At 48.1% G+C, this 19,406-nt stretch overlaps 1 protein-coding gene across 1 annotated transcript in view; it reads right to left on the reverse strand.

Moving 5' to 3' along the window:
* The window catches only part of SEMA4D (semaphorin 4D), a 120,123-nt gene extending 106,936 nt beyond the window's left edge, over nucleotides 1-13,187 (reverse strand). Inside the window, exon 1 of the mRNA XM_061163555.1 lies at nucleotides 13,105-13,187. The gene's annotated coding sequence lies outside the window, so the exon portion shown is untranslated. The remainder of the gene's footprint in view (nucleotides 1-13,104) is intronic.
* Nucleotides 13,188-19,406: the final 6,219 nt, after the last annotated feature.

Raw genomic sequence — 19,406 nt, forward strand, 5'->3', positions numbered from 1 at the left:
TCACTGACAATGAGATCACCACGAATATCGCTGTCACTCTTTCCCATAGTGGCCTCTCTGTCTTCATCCTCATCTTTCTGATTCACAAATCAGGTGTCAGAGTCAGCACTCACCGTGGTTCTGATCACATCAATTACTGCTCAAACCCCTACAAAATTAGGCAGAGTGAAAGAAGCTGGACCCAGAGGCCGCACACTGTATGACTCCACTTGTCCATCATCCTGGAGAAGTCTTTAAGGATGGAAAACAGATTCGTGGGTGCTGGGAGTGGGTGGGGTGGGGAAGGATCTGACTCCAGATGGACACAAGGAAATCTGTGGAGTTACAGAGATTTTCTCTATCTCGATCTGGTGATTGTTACATGACTGTGTTTCAAAACTCATAGAACTGGACATGAAAATGGGTGCATTTTGCTGAACACAAATTGCTGTTGTTCAGTCGTTCCGTCGTGTCCAACTCTTTGCAACCACGAGGACTGCAGCACTCCAGGCTTCCCTGTCCTTCACCATCTCCTAGAGTTTGTTCAAACTCATGTCCATTGAGTCAGGGATGCCATCCAACCATCTCATCCTCTGTCATACCCTTTTCCTCCTGCCCTCAGTCTTTCCCAGCATCAAAGTCTTTTCCTGTTCTCATCAGGTGGCCAAAGTATTGGAGCTTCAGTGGCAGTCCTTTCAATAAATATTCAGGGCCAATCTCCTTAAGGACTGAATGCAAATTATCCCTCAGTAAATCACACTTAAAAACAAACACCAACCCTGCAGAGAAGGAAGTCTAGGCTATGTGGCCTGGCATTCCTTGTCTCCTAGCCAGCTGCTTTCCTTCCTATTTTTCACTGGCTCCAAAATCTGGCATGTAGAGAATGCCCTCCACACCTGCAGGTCCGCCCAGGGCCCACACCAAACTCAAAGCCCCATCAAGGCCACTGGCTGGGTGTTCTCCATGCAGACCCCGTGTTGAGACAAGGCCCCTGTGTCCTTCTCCGCTCTTTCAGATCCTCCTTCTCCCCCTTCTGGGAGGCCTGCCCAGAGCACCAGTAAGTAAAGATTATCCCTCCTTCCTCTGCGTCAAAGGTTCTCAATTCTGGCTGCACAAGAATTACCTGAACAGCTGTCAAAACCACACATCCACACCCTCCCTCCCATCCCAGGAGATTCTGATGTAACTGGGCAGGTGTGGGGACAGACACGGGGGTTTTGTCCTGCTTCATTTTTTTCAAGAATCCCAGGCTCAGAAATGAAAGAGGGAAAGCCATGCAAATCCAGAGGCATTAAAATGACAATAAGGAAATATTATCAACAACTTTATGCCAACAGCTTTGACAACTTAAGTGAAATGGGCAGATTCCTTGAAACACACATATCACAGGACTGACTCAAGAAGAAACAGAAAGTCTTCATAGCTCTATGTCAATGAACCGAATTCATAAAGAAAATCCAGGACAGCTTAACTAATAAATCCTGTTAAATGTTTAAGGAAGAAACAATGCCAGTCCTACAAAAACTCTCAATAATAAATGAAGAGGAAACACTTCCCAAATTATTGTGTGGGGCCAACATTACCCTGATACAGAAAGCAGACAGAGGGATTACAAGAAAAGATTACAATATCCCTCATCAATATAGTTCTAAATATTCTTCACAAAATTGTAGCAAATTGAATCTAGCAATACAGAAAAAAGATAATACTATCATGACCAGCTGGGTTTTGTGCCAGGAATGAAATATTGTCTAACATTCAAAAATTAACTACTGTAATTCACCATACTTATCAAAAAAAAAAAAAAAAGAGGAAAAACCATATGATCATCTCAACAGATACAGAAAAAGCATATAACAAAATTGAACATCCACTAATGATAAAAACTCTATGCAAACTAGAAAATTCCCTCAACCTCAAAAAATGCATTTACATAAAACCTTCACCTAACATCATATTTAATGAAGATACTAAGTTCCTTCTTCCTAAGATTGGGAACAGGTGAGTATCCATCGTCACCATTTCTGTTAAACACTGCACTGAACATCCTAGACAATGGAATAAAGGAAGAAAAAGAAATAAAAAGCATTTAAACTGAAAAGACAGAAGTAAAATGGTTCCTATTTATAACTGTCAGGATTATCTTTGTGTAAAAATCTTAAAGGACTACAAAAAAGCTACTGAAACAAATAAGAGAATTTAGAAAGGTCACAAGATAAACAATATAAAAATCAATAGCATTTATATACAGTAGCAATTCAGTTCAGTTGAGTCATTCAGTCATGTGTGACTCTGCATGCAACTTGTTGGACTATACAGCATGCCAGGCTTCCCTGTCCATCACCAACTCCCGGAACTTGCTCAAACTCATGTCCATCAAGTCGGTGACACCATCCAACCATACAATGTTCCAACAGTAGCAATAAACAATTGGAAAATTTAAAAACCCACTTGTAACATTTAAAATCATAAAATACTTATGAATAAATGTGATAAAACACATATAAGACCTACACTGACTGCTACAAGTTTCTGCTAAGAGAAATGAAGGAAGGTGAACACAGATGGAAAGACCGTCCATGGTCACTGGCTGAGACTCAGTCTTAATAAGATGCCAATATTCCTCAAGGTGATCTAAGGAGTTAATGCAATCCCAATCAAAATTCAAGCAGTTGTTTTCGTAGAAACTGGCAAGCTGATTTTAAATTTATATGGAAATGCAAAGGATCTAGACGAGATAACACAGTTTTGAAAAGGAAGCACAACTGGAAGGCTCACTACATGACTTCAAAAATTACTGTAAAACAACAGTCAGAAAGACAGCGCAGTTTTCAGGCCAATGGTGAATAAGCCAAAATGGACTAGAACTGAGTCCTGAAACAAAGCCACACAGACTCTCATTTACTCTTCAAACATGCAGGAACAACTGGGTATACACACTCAAAACAATAAACCTCAACCCTAAACTCTTTCCAGTTAAAGGGTAACTCAAAATAGATAGTAGATAAAAGCTAAAACCATAATGCTTTCAGAAGAAAACACAGGAGGAAATCTTTATGATGATGGGTGAGACAAAGTTTCTTAAACAGGACACAAAAAGCACAAACCACTAGCTAAGGACAATTGATATAAATGGACTTAAAACTAAAAATGTCTGCCCTTTGAGTGACATCATTAATCAAATAGAAAGGTAAGCCACAGAGAAAAAATATTTGCAATACAAACATCTAACAAAGAAACTGAATCCAGAATACGTAAAGAACTCTTAAGAACTCAAATATAAGAGATAAATAGCCCAATTAAAGAGTCAGCAGAAGATTTTAACAAAAACCTAAAAGAAGCACAAACAGCTAATAAATACAGGAAAAGATACGCAACTAGAACATCTACGGTAGAGCACAACTCCCACTAGAGTAACTAAATTTAAAAAGACTGACGACCGCAAGTGTTGGCAAGGATGTGAAATAACTGCTCCCACATTAGCAGTAGGGATGTAAAACGATACAACCACTTTGGAAAACAGTTTGCCAGTTTCTTATAAAGTTAAAGATACACTTACCACACAGCCTCACAGTTCTACTGGTTAAGTAGTTACTCAAGAGAAACAAAAATGCATGTCCACTCTCAGATGTGCATACAAATGAATACAGCATTTTTCATATCCTTTTTATAACAGTAAAATACATATAAAATAAAATTTACCTTTTAAACCATTTTAAAGAATGCGCAACCATCACCACTCTCTAGTTCCAAATCATTTTCATCATCTCCAAAGGAAACCCCATACATATTAAGCAGTCACACCCATTCGCCCCTTCCCCAAGCCCTGGCAAGCACCAATCTGCTTTACTTTGTCTCAACAGATCTGCTTATTCTGGACATTTCATATAAATGGAATCATACAATGCACTTTTTGTGTCTGACTATTTTTACTTAGTCAAATGTTTTTAAGGGTCATCCATGTTGTGGCACATGTCAGTACTTCATTTCTTTAATGGCTAAGTAATATTCCATTGCTTGGATGGACCACATTTATTTATTCATTCATCCACTGATAGGCATTTGAGTTGTTTCCCAAATTGTGAATTAGCGCTGCTATGAACAGTGGTGTACAAGTTTTTGTTGGAATATCTATTTTCAATTCTTTTGTGTATTTACCCATGAGTAGGACTGCTGGTCACATGACATGTCTATGTTTAACTTTTGGAAGAATCCCTAAATTATTTTCCAAGTCGCTGCACCATTTTACATTTTCAAAGTAATGTATGAAATTTACACCTTTTCCATATGCTCACCAACACTTACTATTTTCCATTTTTTTTTAAACGAAAGTCATTCTGATAAGAAGGAAGTAGTATCTCACTGCGGTTTGGTCTTGCACTTCCCTAGTGACTAATGATGGTGAGCGTCTTTCCATGTGCTTATTTGTCATTTCTCTATCTTCTCTGGAGATATCTTCGCTCATGTTTTAACTGGCTGTTCTTCCTTTTGTGTTGCGCTGTAGCTCGCGGCACTTTTATTCATAATAACCTCGACGAGGAAGCAATCCAAACATCCACCAGCAGGTGAATAAATCAATAAACCATGGCACACCCACATGATGAAATAGGATTCAGCAATGAAAGACATTAAGTACAACACACACAGCAAAACCCAAAAATCTCAAAGACGTGCCAAGGGAAAGAAGTAAGACAAGAAATCTACAATACATGCTTCCATTCTGAAACTCTTAAAGACACAAATCTTCTAATAGTCTAATCTCGACAGATCAGTGATTGCCTGGGTGGAGGGTTGACTGCAAAGAGGCAACAGGGAGTTTGGGGAGAGTCAATAGGCTAAACAACCTCTGTTGCAACTGCCCAACTGCTATAGGGCTGGACAGCAGCCAGGGATGGTGGGTGCATGAATGCGTGAGGCGCACCTCACCCGCAGAGTTGATCCACTGTTGGCCTCCATCAGGATCATGGTAGCAGCTGCATCACTGGATACCTTTGTCAATACTCACTGAACAGTGCCTTTTATTGTATGTAATCATACCTCAGTAAAACTGGTTAAAGAAACATTGTTTCTACCGGTGAACATCCCAAGTCTAATGTGTATCCAGAGTGGGCCCACTGGCCCTCCCTCTCCCCTCCAGTCTGCCCTCCAGGGTGCACTACCCCCAAAGGCAAGCCCTGCTTGGCCCAAGCTTAGAAATGAAAGTGAAAGTCGCTCAGTTGAGTCTGACTCTTTGAAAAACCATTGTCTGCCCATGGGATTCTTCATGCAAGAATACCGGAGTGGTTTGCCATTCCCTTCTCCAGGGACTCTTCCCCACCCAGGGACTGAATCTGGGTCTCCTGCATTACAGGCAGATTCTTCACTATCTAAGCTACAAGGATAACTGTATACCTTTGTCAAAACTCACTGAACAGTAACCTTTTATTCTATGTAAAGTATACCTCAATAAAGCTGGTTAACAAAACACTGTTTCTACGAGCAAGCACCCTAAGTCTAATGGGCATCCAGAGAGAAGCTCTCCTGTCTGCCCCTCAGGGTACACCTCCCAACCACAGGCTGTGCTTAGCCCAACCTTGGAAGTGAAAGTGTTGGTCACTCAGTCATGTCCAATTCTGTGCGATGCCAATGACAGTAGCCCGCCAGGGTCCTCTGTCCATGGAATTCTTCAGGCAAGCATACTGGAGTGGGTTGCAATCCGCTTCTCCAGGGGATCTTTCTGAACCAGAGATCGAAACCGGGTCTCCCGCCTTGCGGGCAGATTCTTTATCACGAAGCTTCTGGTTCAGGGATCCTGGGGGCGGAGGTGAAAACCCGCACCTGCAGCCAGATCTGGAAATACAATGCTGCTGGCATAGGAACCACGCCTGGAGACAGGCTCTCTCCCTCATTCACGTGCGCTCAGTGGATGTGGAATCAAGGCAGTGTTAATCGATAACATGCAGGCCCTCGCTAGTGACCGGGCCCTGTGTGTAGGGATGCCAGGCCAACATCAAGAGGGAAGTGTTCACATCCTGGGTGCGAGGACATGGCCCCACTTTCAGCCTCGATTTCTGGCCAGGTCCATCAGGCCAGAAGACCAGGCCCCCTTCACCCTTCTCCTGCCACACAGATGTCCTCTCAGCCAGAAGGGCATCTCTCTCTGCCAGGGAGCCTGGCAAACTCAGCTCTCCAGAATTCCTGTGCTCACCACCCAAGAGTGCTTCATCACCCCTGGGCACCCACTGCCATGATCAGAGGTTCTGCTATCACAAGCTTCCATAACCATTTTCTGCCATCCTGACCCCTTCCCCTGTCTGAGGACCCCAGGACCAATCAGAGGAGCGGTGCATCTAAGAGGCTAATGACAGTTTGCTTGCAGGGGAACAGTGGCCACTCGTCTGTCCCCTCCATCTCCCCCACTGAGGACATGGGCAAGGCCCCTATCCTACTTCCTTCACTCTTCCCCCTACTCCATCTTTCCCATCAGGACCAAAACCTGAAACACAACCCCTTATACCCATCAGCAACACCCCCATCTTTCAGCCCCTTTCCCAGAAAAATTATCAAAAAAATTACCAACTCCTGATGTCCTGAGCTCCACTTCCCACCTTCTCCTGGCCCAACACTCCCACCCCTCTTGTCAGGATACTGACAGCCTCCATATTTCTAAGGTCAATTCTCCAAGGATAATTCTTGTTCCTCACCTGGCTGGCTCCCTCGGCCAGGCAGGCCTTTCTCTCCATGCACTCTATTCCTGTGCCCTGTTTGCCCCAGTCTCCTCTGGCTTTCTCCCGCCCTGATGACACTCCTTGGTTCCTTGACCTTGGACCTCTCCTCTCCTCCATCCATTCAACTCCTCTGCCATCTTGTGCTGACTCAGCTTTAAAAACATCACCTTTGTGCTGGCAACAGCCAGACCCATATCTGGCCCAGGCCACTCTCTCCAACTCCAGCCTCGCTTGCTCAACAAGCCCCTCACCACCTCCACGTGGACAGCAGCAGAGGTTGTAGGTACCACCCTCCCAAATCCCCCAAAGCTGCTCTGCCCACAGAGACCCCATCTCAGGGTAACGCCCACTCCATCCCTTGGGTTGCCTGAGCCAAGAATCTCACCTTGGACTCCTCTATTGAGCCAACCAGCCCTTTGGCTCCATCTTCACAACCCACCAGAATCCAGCCAGACCCACCACCTGCATGGGGCTGCTCCTCTGCTCCAGCCACACCCACCCTCTGGATTTGCTAAAGTGCACCAGGACATCCCCCAGTCACTCCTCACCTCCTCCATCAGCCCACCAGCCACCTGGTTTTGAATCTCAAACATCCCCAAACTGTGAGCACCTGGACCCCACACTGGCTTCCTCCATGGCACTATGGCCCCAATACGTGACATTTGGATTTACTTCCTCTCCTTAGCCTTCCAGCACCCGCTACTTGACCATAAGTGCCAAGTTGGCAGGGCCTTCTATCTCTTGGTTTCTTGCCGTAATTGGAGCTCAGTAAACATTTGCTGGAGGAAGTGGTGAGACTTCATGAAGTGGAGGTGAAAGGGGCCTTGCTAAGTCACTTCAGTAGCGTCCAACTCTGTGTGACCCTATGTAGACCCTATGGACTACAGCCTGCCAGGCTCCTCTGTTCATGGATTCTCCAGGCAAGAATACTGGAGTGGGCTGCCGTGCCTTCCTCCAGGGGATCTTCCCAACCCAGGGATCGAACCCGCATCTCTTAAGTCTCCTGTATTGGGAGGAGGGTTCTTTACCACTAGCATCACCTGAGTACCTAATTTCTTTCGCTCTAAAAAGATGAATGATGGGATCTTGCCTACAAAGGACACAGACCTCCTGGGTGCCCCGAATGCCCAGATGGCACAGCTCTGTTCAGACAGGATCCCTAATGCCTCTGGAAAGGACTGAGATTCAGAGAACACATCTGATCTCAATGGAAAAATGAGCCGTGTGCCTACAGTCTGTTCTGAGAGCAGGCAGCTCATGGCCATGGAGTCGAGACCCCAGGCTCAGAGCACATGAGCCGCCTCACTGCGGGCCCGGCCGTGGCCTCCCCACAAACATGGAAAATACTAGTAAACAACAACAAACAAAACTCCCAAATACATGGTGAGAACAAAGTGGGGTCCAGCTGAGGCCCTTATTCAGAGTAGGCCTCCGGGAACGTAGTGTCCTTGCAAACAAAATCAAAAACATGCTTCAGAGCCAAACAACACCCAGATGCTAGATCAAAGCCGATTACATTCTGGTACTTGAGCAACTCAAATTTCTTGTAATAGGACAGGAAAATGGAGGGGGCGGGAAGTCCTGAGGATTCCAGGCAACTTGTACTTTTTCACTCTGTGGACTTAGCATTTTTATGGGTTTTGTTGTTGCTGCTGTAGAGGAAAGTTACTTAACATATCCTCTACTAAATGAAAAAACAGAAACTGCTGAAGATGAGTGGAACAGCCCCACAGTGGCAGGTCATCCAACTAGCAGTGGAAATCCACCCATGAAGGCTGTGGACTGTCACTGCTTTTGTTGCTGGGTCAAGTCCCATGGAAGGAAATGTGCTTCTCCACTTAAACCAGGACCGTGGTGGGTCTGAGCTAAGGGTCTTCCCCATTCCATGGCTCAGGGCCAGCATGGTACCTCAGCATACTGCCCAGACTGAGGAACAGCGTTGCTGTTAAATTTTCAGGGTCTGGGTCTCGTGCCCCCTATTGCTGAGGTCAGGGTATTGGTGTCTCTTTTTCATGGCTTGCAGAGCACAGGCTCAGAGCAACAATGGCTATGGATCCACTGACTGCCTCACTGAAGCCACATCATGTTACTATGTTGTGTAGGAACATGAATTCCTACAAGTCAAATCCATTTTGAATAAATTTGGATTTAGAAATTTAATATTTAAAACAGGCTATTCTAGGGACTTCCATGGTGGTCCAGTGGCTAAGACTCTGAACTCCCAATGCAGGTGGGGCCTGGATACAATCCCCAGTCAGGGAACTAGATTCCACATGCCAAACCTGCATGCCACAACAAAGACCGAAAATCCCAAGTACCACAACTAAGAGCCCATGAAGCTAAATAAATAAATACTGCAAAAAACCCAGGTTATTCTATCCCCTAAGGGCTTCCCTGGTGGTTCAGATGGTAAAGGACCCACCTACAATGTGGGAGACCTGGGTTCAGTCCCTAGGTTGGGAAGATCCCCTGAAGGAGGGCATGGCAACCCACTCCAGTATTCTTGCCTGGAGGATCCTCATGAACAGAGGAGCCTGGTGGGCTACAGGCCTTAGGGTCACAAAGAATCAGAGACGACTGAGCAACTAAGCACATTCCCTAATGGAGATCCCTTCTTACAAATACCTTTTCTCATTACAAAAACAATCCCACTGTAAAAGGAACAAACCACATGGAAATACGTGAGGGGGTAAAAGGATAGATTCCACTTCCATCCCCTTCTCAACCCTCTGCCAACACCCAAGCTCACACAACTCACATGCCCACATATATCCTTCCCTCACATCCCAGTCACCAGCCGGACCGCCACTCTTGCTTGGAGCTGTGTCCCTAGAGTCTGGAGCAGCACCTGCCCTCCTCATCCACCAAGGGTGCTCTGTCACCGTCTGTTTGACAGTGGGTGTCATTCCAGATGCTTCTATACTTTATGACCTATACATGTCTAAAGGGGATCACTCTATACAGTCTATACTAAGGAGCAATGTTTTCACTTAACTCATCAGCACTTCTTTTAAAGTAAACGTCAACTACTCCATGAAGTGAAGGATCCTATGGCATTTGAAAGGGGGAAATGGGATTCTTAGATCGTTAACTATTTTATGATAAAGACTTTCAAAGACTAAAGATAAAGATAAAGACTGAAGAGACTAACAAACCCTCAGATACCATCACCCAGAGCTAACAACCACTCAACCATAGTCAATGCCGCCCCCTCCATCACCCAACCCATCCCCCACCCACGCTAATCTGAAACAGCTCTCAAACACCTCCTCTGCAGATCACTCCAGCACCTACAGCTAAAGGGTAAAGACTGTGTGAACATAACCACAATACTGTTATTAAGGAATATAATTATCTTTTAAAAATCACTGTTCATTCAACAAATGTCCAACTGTCTCTTTAAATACCATTATTTTCGAAAGGAGTGATTCTTGACTCAAATGCTGGTTAACTGCACTTCATTCAAAGCTGCAATCCCGAGTAATACATAGAAGTGACCAGGGGAAGGGGTGCAGTGTCCACTTTTATAGAAAGCATCTGAGACTTTTAGACCAAATAAAGGACCCAGTCCTACTGGAGGATCACAGGGCATGCTGGAAGGCAGCTATGGGGGAACGACTCCCGGGCTGCTGTGATGTCTGGTCCAGGCACAATATCACCAGGTAAATGACCATGCACTCAGGAAGGGACAGGCAACTCAAAGTGAGCCACTCCAAGGAGTTGCAATGAGCCAATTTGCTTATCCCAAAGATCACCTTAATTGGTGCACTGAACAATGCCAGCCCAGCTCCAGGCAAGGCCCACTCACATGCTGTCTCCACTTGACTGAATCAGCAGATATTTCCTCCTAATAAATCTCCACTTCTCTCCATCACCTTTTGACAGCAGGCAGGCTGCAGTGGCCACGAGCTGTGCCGAGTCTCCAGGGCAGAGGAGCCTGCCTGACGGGCCCGCTCTCGGGTGACGCCCCGAGACATCCCTGAATGGCCAAGGGCCCCAGAGGCACGGGTGGAGCAGGGGAGATTGCATCTGCCGAGCCCCACAAAGGACAGCAGTCTTTCTTCCCGCAGCCACCCTCAACAGTCAGTTGATGGCAAATTCATTTGTGTATTTTTACATGGCCAGCTTCACCCCATGGCCACCCTGCAGGCCTGGATGGTTAACTTGGTCACTGTTGTCACTCCCAGAAGAGACTGGGTATGGGGGGCCGGGGGCACTGGGATGCACTACCTGCCACATCACCTTCTCAGGAGTTCTTCTGAACAAATTGTTAGCATGAGGGGAAGGTCGCTGAAAATTAAGGAACAATTGGGAAGTCAATACACTTATGCAACAGCAGGGGCCTAACCCAGGGACACTGGGGACGCCTGGTGGTAGGAGGGGACACAGGGCCCTGCTGCCAATCCAGGAGCCCCAGGCTCACCACACAAGGGATCAGGAAGAGGCTCCTGGCCGCACCCATCCACCCCCAACCAGAAACAGAACCCAGAGGGAGGGGTGGGAGGCCTGAACCTGTCCGTGCCCAGTGTGGGAGAGGCAGGCTCTCTTTGGAAGCACAGAGGACCAATGAGAAAACCATTGATCTCTGCAACACATTATTGATTTCGCTATGTGCTGGCACCAGCGGATGGTCCTCCCCCCTCACTCAGAGCCAGCCATTAGTGTGCGCTCCCAAGACTGGCCTAGACATCCCTGCCTGGTGAGGGGGGAAGGCGCTTGAGACAAAACCTGCCTTGGCTAACCCACAGGGACTGGATCACAAGTGAATGATGTCATCATGGTCATCTCCCTGCCCCCAGACCCACTGGACAGCTGTGCGGCGTGGCCCTGCACCCCACTCCTGAGCTGGGGTGGATGCACCATCTGCCAGGACCCCAAAGAAGGCTGCCAGAGCACGCCCGTTACCAGCAGAGGGGTAACGCTGCATTTTCCAGCAATCATAGGGAGCCAGTACCTCTCGAATGCCAGCTCACGGTCCTATAACACGGCTCAAGAGTAGACCAGGGCTGGGTTGCCTCTCAGGGTCAGCAATTTGGTTTTCTTTCTTTCTTTGGTTTACCTGCTGTTCATAATACAAACTTTTTTTTTTTTTCTCTTTGCAATCTGAAGGTCTAGCCTCTTGGCAGGGAGAGTCTTTGTCCCCAGAAATGCCCCAGTGAATCCCTTCACCATCCCCTCATCCCTACAGGCTTTCCCCCTGGCAGGACTGGTTGCCTGGAGTACTCCGAGCAGGTCTGCTTTATTCTTCTTTATTCTTGCAGACGATGTGCACAGACATCAACGGTTCAAGTGACAATCGGGGCATTATCTCTGCCAGAATCCTGGCCCCAGCACTAGCTGAGGCAGCCTGTTTCTGGGACACAGTAAACATTCCCAAAATACAGCGCCCAGGCCGCCAGAAGGCAGGCCCCAGGCCTGGGGCAGGTATGAGGTGACAGGCCACCGATGTCACTCACCCTTGGAAAGGAAACTTCCGCTCGGTGGCGCCTAGTGGATCTGAATAGACTCAGAATGGTGGGGGGGGGGGGGGGGGGGGCAGCCACTTGGCCACAGTCCCTAAGTCCTGGATGTGCTTAACATAAGTGGTGGTTTTCGAATCAAAAGAAGAACAACTTTGCATAGCAAACGCTCCAGAAAGCGGGGACCCTTGCCCTGGACCACAGGCCTCGTTTTTGGTGACTGCCCACCTCCAGACGCCCACACACCCCCATCGCCAACACTAAATGGAATAAACGAAGGGGACCACCACGACCCAACTCTCCTTTCCACCGTCTGCACGGGCAAAACCCCAGTGGATTCAGCCTCCTGCAGTTCACCAGGCGGCGGCAACAGGTGCAGCCCTGAGCTAAGGCTGCTGATTCTCCTTGCCTATTCTAGAATCACGCAGCCAAAACCCTAAAGGAAGCCGAGGCCTGCAACACTCACTCGGGGGCCAGGGCCCCCGACCTGCCCCACCTGTCTGAGTGCGCGGCTCGGGGTCTAGCGCCCGGGGGCCGCGGCCTCGCCGACAGAAATAGAAGCCGCGGGGCCGGGCCAGGCCTGAATGGCCGGAGTGGGGCGGGGGCCGGGCGGACAGAAGCCGCCGGTCAGGCAGAACACACCGCCCCCGCCCCGGGCCAGGGTCTGCCGCGCGCCCCGAGCCCCAAGCTTTGCCGAGCCACCTGCGCGCCGGGGCAGGGAGGCAGCCGGGGAGGGGAGGGGTCCTGGGGGCTCCTGGGAGGGGACTCAAAGAGGGGTCTGGGGAGAAGTCAGAGAGCTCCGGGAAGGGGGCTCCGGGGAGGCCCCGGGAGTCCCGGGAGGAGTCAGGGGGCTTCGGGTCGGAGGCTCCGGGCGGGCTCCGGGGGCCGATTGGGGGAGGGTCTCGCCGCCCCCGCGCACCTGCACCGCCCGCGCCCGCCCTCTACCCGCCACCCCTTACCTGGCGCGGCGTGTCCTGGCCGCGCGGCCCCGCGGTGCCGGGCCAGGCGAGCGCGGGCGCAGGAATGGCGGCGGCGGAGGCGGAGGCGACCGGCTCGGAGGCCCGGCGCGGAGGGGCGGCGCGGCCAGGCGACTCGGGGATGCTGCGGCGAGGGAGGGCGCGGAGGCCGGCGCGGGAGGGAGGGCGCGGGGCTGCGCGCAGGCCCCTCCTCCGCTCCCCTCCTCCCTTTCCCGCCTCCTCTCGCTTCCCTTCCCCCTCTCTCCTGCCTCCTCCTCCTCGCCTCCCGGCTCCCCGCCCTAGTTCTCATCCCCCACCCGCTCCGTCCCTCCCCTTTTCCCTCCCCTTTCTTCACCTTCCTGCACTCCTCCACTCCCTCCATCTCCACCCGCCCCTGCCACCTTCCATCTCCACTCTTTCCCTCTGACTTCTTCCCTCCCCGCCTTCCACCTTTCCCCCTACCCCCCAAGCCCCCAAAGGCTAACCTCTGCCCTGGCCAGGCTTTGCTGGGTCCAACATACGTTCCGATGATGTGCCCAGTTACCCGCTCCTCACCACCTGCTATTGAAGCATTGCCCCTTCTGGGAGCCTGACCTGACTTCACCCTCTGGAGCCTCCACCCTCCTCCAAATCTCCAAGGTCTTGCGAACTCCCATGCTCTGATGCTGTTCTGCTGGGGACCCGACCTGCCCAATGGGTGGACAAAGCACGTGGGCTCTGAGGACGCTTGCGCCTTTGTTTCTAAGCAGATCTAATTTGGATAAGAACATTTCAAACCAAGCCTTCTGCCACTTCCCCAGGGTGAGGTGGGTAGGTACCAATCCAGGTGTTGCTGCACCCCTTCTGTTTGCCCCCATGCCAACTGTTTGCTCAGTGTTCACCATTTGATCACCCCCTGATGACACACATTTACACTAACCCAAGGGTTTGAGAACCTAGGTGCCCTCGGAAGACTGCTCCAAATCCTCTGCCCTGGAGGAAGAAGTGACAGGCCTGAGAAGGTGGTCGATCTGGCCAGTAGGCTTGCTGAGGGACGCTGTCCAGAGAAAGGGATGCAGTTCCCAGTGAACCAGCCAGGACTTCCCTATGTATAGTATAGGAGTCAGGGCTTCCCTGGTGGCTCAGAGGGTCTGCCTGCAAGGGATTCAGGTTTGATCCCTCGGTGGGAAAGATCCCTGGAGAAGGGAATGGCTACCCACTCCAGTATTCTTGCCTGGATCATCCCATGGACAGAGGAGTCTGGCGGGCTACACTTTATGGGGTCTCAGAGAGTCAAACATGATTGAGCCACTAACTAGCTAGTTAAGAGTCAAGGCACTCCACCCCCAGTCTTGGCTGTAGATCCCAGGCTGCAGGAACCCTCCCAGCTTACCTGAGCTCACTTTCCTGATGCCTAGGAGCTGCTGGTAACCAGAGTGAGAGTTTTAAAATGAAGCCATTCCTAAATGATCAATAATGGGACTGAGAACCTCACTCTCTTCAGGGGCCTCCTCTCTTTTCATGCTGGGGCTGCCATAGGCAGACCTTAGCGCCAGTGCCCCAACACTGGGCCAGCAAAACTCAGATGGCAAAGCTAGTGCCAAGGGTGAAGGTAGGGGTGGGCAGGAGTTCACTCCCTCTCCCTCTGTAGTTGGGAAACGTGACCTGGAATCTGACAGGCTCCAGTTCGAGCCTTGGCTCTGATGCTTCCAGGTGACCTTGTGAGCCCTGTCCCACCCTCTCTAAGGGTTGCAGAGCATGGAGGAGAGAATCTCAGGTAACGCCACCAGCACCACGTGCCCCACATTCATAGCTGGAGACTTTCATGAGAAAGACACAAGGGAGATGTACCTTCCAAGCTCTCCTCCTGTGGGAGAAGTCTGTGAATCTGTGTTCCCCCATCCTCTTTGGACTAAAACCTGATGGGAAGAGATGTTTTAACAGCATCCCAGGCCCCAAGAAGGAACCCATTCTTAAGATGGATAAAAGCAAGTATTGCAAATTACAGGAGCAGGGGGCTGTCTTGTGTTCTTTACTAGTCCGACACGTCTAGAATACAGTGCCCTTGCTTGGAATCTAAGGACAGCCACCAGCAGGCCGTGGGAGGGTAGTTGACACATGGGGAACCTTCAGTCTGGAAGATCAGTGTGCAGAGCACAAGACGGCAGAATCCAAATATTTGCGAAATTGTCTGGGAAGAAGGATTACCCTGTGGGGTTATGAAGGGCAGAACGAGGACAGATGGGTGGAAATTAGACTAGAGAGTCGTTTTCCTCCCACTTGTGAAAGCTGTCTGGCAGACCTGCCTGCCAGAGGAGCCAGCCACCCCTGGAGGACCATGTCCTACACGGCCAGTGTCTAGACAGGTTCTGGGGCCACTGCAGGAAATTGCTGGAGGGGCCTGCAGTAGGGATGACCCCTGGAACCTTTTCTAGCCATTAGATCATTCCATGTTGTCTTTAATAAGGTCGCTGCACCCCTGTTCACTTCGTCTGCAGAGTGGAGGGCAGCTTGGCAAAGAAGAGACTGACCATATGCCTGACACAGAGTCAATGCTTCCAGCTTCAGCACCTTCAACAATCAATCATAAGCTTCTCTTAGTATGTTTCCTCATTGTATAAAGGAGATAAGGGAGGATTCAATGACATGATAGCCTTTTCCCACCACCCAGCACCCGGGAGGGACTCATCCAGGTTCACACAAAGTGACCCAGTTTGACTTTTTATTCTTGTCAATGTTTTCTCTTCTATTATGAGACATTTCATCACTATGAACAAAGCTAGTGGAGGTGATGGAATTCCAGCTGAGCTATTTTAAATCCTAGAAGATGATGCTGTGACAGTGTTGCACTCAATTGCCAGCAAATTTGGAAAACTCAGCAGTAGCCACAGAACTGGAAAAGGTCTGTTTTCATTCCAATCCCAAAGAAAGGCAATGCCAAAGAATGCTCAAACTACCACACAATTGCACTCATCTCACACGCTAGCAAAGTAATGCTCAAAATTCTCCAATCTCGTCTTCAACAGTCATTACGTGAACCAAGAACTTCCAGATGCTCAAGCTAGATTTAGAAAAGGCAGAGGACCCAGAGATCAAACTGGCAGCATCCATTGGATCATAGGAAAACGAAAGAGAATTCCAGAAGAACATCTACTTCTGCTTCATTGACTGTGCTATAGCCTTTGATTGTGTGAATCACAAGAAATTGTGGAAAATTCTTCAAGAGATGGGAATACCAGACTACCTTACCTGCTTCCTGAGAAACCTGTATGCAGCTCAAGAAGCAACAGTTAGAACTGGACATGGAACAGCAGACTGGTTCCAAACTGGGAAAAGAGTATATCAAGGCTATATATTGTCACCTTGTTAATTTAACTTATATGCAGAGTACATCATGTGAAATGCCAGACTGAATGAAGCACAAGCTGGACTCAAGATTGCCCAGAGAAATATCAATAACCTCAGATATGCAGATGACACCACCGTTATGGAAGAAAGCAAAGAGGAACTAAAGAGCCTCTTGATGAAAGTGAAAGAGGAGAGTTAAAATGCTGGCTTAAAACTCAGCATTCAAAAAACTAAAATCATGGCATCTGATCCCATCACTTCATGGCAAATAGATGGGGAAACAATGGAAACAGTGACAGACTTTAGTTTCTTGGGCTCCAAAATCACTGCAGATGGTGACTGCAGCCATGAAATTAAAAGATGCTTGCTCCTTGGAAGTAAAGCTATGACCAACCTAGATAGCATATTAAAAAGCAGAAACATTACTTTACCAACAAACATCCATATAGTCAAAGCTATGGTCTTCCCAGTAGTCATGTATGGATGTGAGAGTTGGACTATAAAGAAAGCTGAGCACCGAAGAACGGATGCTTTTGAACTGTGGTGTTGGAGAAGACTCTTGAGAGTCCCTTGGACTGCAAGGAGATCAAACCAGTCCATCCTAAAGGAGATCAGTCCTGAATATTCATTGGAAGCACTGATGCTGTGGTTGAAGCTCCAATAATTTGGCCACCTGATGGGAAGAACTGACTCGTTTGAAAAGACCCTGATGCTGGGAAAGATTGAAGGTAGGAGGAGAAGGGGATGGCAGAGGATGAGCTGGTTGGATGGCATCACTGACTCAATAGACATGAGTTTGAGTAAGCTCCGGAAGTTGGTGATGGACGGGGAAGCCTGGCATGCTGCAGTCCATGGGGTCACGAAGAGTCAGACATGACTGAGCAACTGAACTGACTGACATCCCCAGGGGCTCGGCAGTGAAGAATCTGCCTGTGATGCAGGAGCCACGGGAGACACGTGTTTGATCCCTAGGTTGGGGAGATCCCCTGGAGGAGGGCGTGGCAACCCCCTCCAGTATTCTTGCCTGGAGAATCCCATGGACAGAGGAGCCTAGCCAGCTACAGTCCATGGGGTCATAAAGAGCCTGACAGGATGGAAACAACTTAGCATGCACACTCGCACATGGGACATTTTAAACTTGTACAGAAGAATAACCAAAGGAACCCTGTGCACAAGGATGATCATCTCGTGTCACCGTGACCCACTCCCTACCCAATCCCCCAATACTAGGTTGATACACATCAAAGGCATCCTCTCCACCAATTTGTTTTCCAGCTTCCCCCACAATACCAAATGTTTGAATACTTAGGTCACATTTTGTGAAGTCTCTCTGCCTGTCCGGTCAGAACGCTGGTTTATCTCCATGTGGATGAGCACAGTGACTGCCTAGATGATATTTAAATCCCATATGAAAAGAAGCTCAAGGTGTCAGCTTATGTGGCACCAGTACATTGGGCTTTCACCATGGCCCCAAGAATGTGAGGAGGGACACCCACACTGCTCCTCCCTGCTCAGAGGAACTTGCATGTGTTGGCTGAGAGCAGTTTTAAAACCAATCTGAATATGGAGTATTTGAGCAAGGGAGAAAAAGTTTCCTGGAAGAGCTGGCCCTGCACATTTTTCCTGAAGCCAGGGATGTAGCCCCAAAGTCCAAGCCTGAGAGCAAGGGGTTAGTACATGGACTGGCAAAATAAAGGGCAGTGGCCCCTGGAGAAATGAGTCCTGGGGGCTGAGATGATAATGTCTGGGGAGCGTCTGACCCAGGTCTGGGAAAATGTCTTTTGTTTTACACCAGAATTCATTTATTTGTTTGCTTACATTTTTGGTTTTACCACCAAGAAGTAACTTGTCTTAAACTTTAATGTCGTTTCATCCCCTCACATATCTGAACTATTTTTTTAAATTGAAGTGCAGTTGATTTACAATGTTGTGCTAATTTCTGTGATTTGATTATACACACATGCGCACACACACACACACACATGCACACATAATATATACATTGTTTTTTATATTCTTTTCCATTATGGTTTATCATAGGATATTGAATATAATGCCCTGTGCTGTACAGTGGGACCTCATTGTTTATCAATTCTATATAAAAAAGCTTACATCTCCTAGCCGCGACCTCCCACTCCATCTCTCCCCCATCCACCACCCCTTGGCAACTACAAGTCTGTTCTCTGTGTCCGTGAGTCTGTTTCTATTTGTGTCATGTTTTAGATTCCACATATAAGTGATAACATATGGTATTTGTCTTTCTGACTTAGGGTGATAATCTTTAGTTGTATCCATGTGGCTGCAAATGGCATCATTGCATTCTTTTTTATGGCTGAGTAGTATTCTACTATTTGTATGTACCATGTCTCTTTATCCATTCATCTGTCGATGGACATTAGGATGTTTCCATGCCTTAGCTATTGTGAATAGCACTGCAGTTAATACCGGAGCATAAGTATCCTTTTGGATTATGCTTTTCTCTGGATATGTGCCCAGGAGTGGGATTGCTGGATCATATGGTAATTCTTTTTTTTTTTTCATTTATTTTTATTAGTTGGAGGGTAATACTGTAATTCTATATTTAGTTTTTTGAGGAACCTCTGTTACTGAGTCCAAGCTCACTCTGATCACTACATAAAAGGCCAATGGATCTAAGGGATGAAGTGTTGAGGCAAGGAATATGGCTTTATTCAGAAAGCCAGCTGACCAAGAGGATGGCAGACTAATGTTTCAAAATAACCATCTGGTTGGGGTCTGGATGTCAGGTTCTTTCATGGATTAGAGATAGGGGAAGATGAGTAAACAAAGTAAAAAAAAAAAAAAAAGCCATTAATCTTGCAAATATCTCCTAGAATGGCAAGCCTCAGGCACGGTGATGTGTTAGTTTTTCCTTCCTGCCATCTACAGGTGGACAGGGTTCTGAACAAAGGCACTTTAGTTTAATAGTCAGGCAGAGGTGTAGGGTTCTCTGAGGCAGG

Source organism: Dama dama, chromosome 16 (genome assembly GCF_033118175.1).
Source record: "Dama dama isolate Ldn47 chromosome 16, ASM3311817v1, whole genome shotgun sequence".
In the NCBI taxonomy this organism is placed as follows: Eukaryota; Metazoa; Chordata; class Mammalia; order Artiodactyla; family Cervidae; genus Dama; species Dama dama.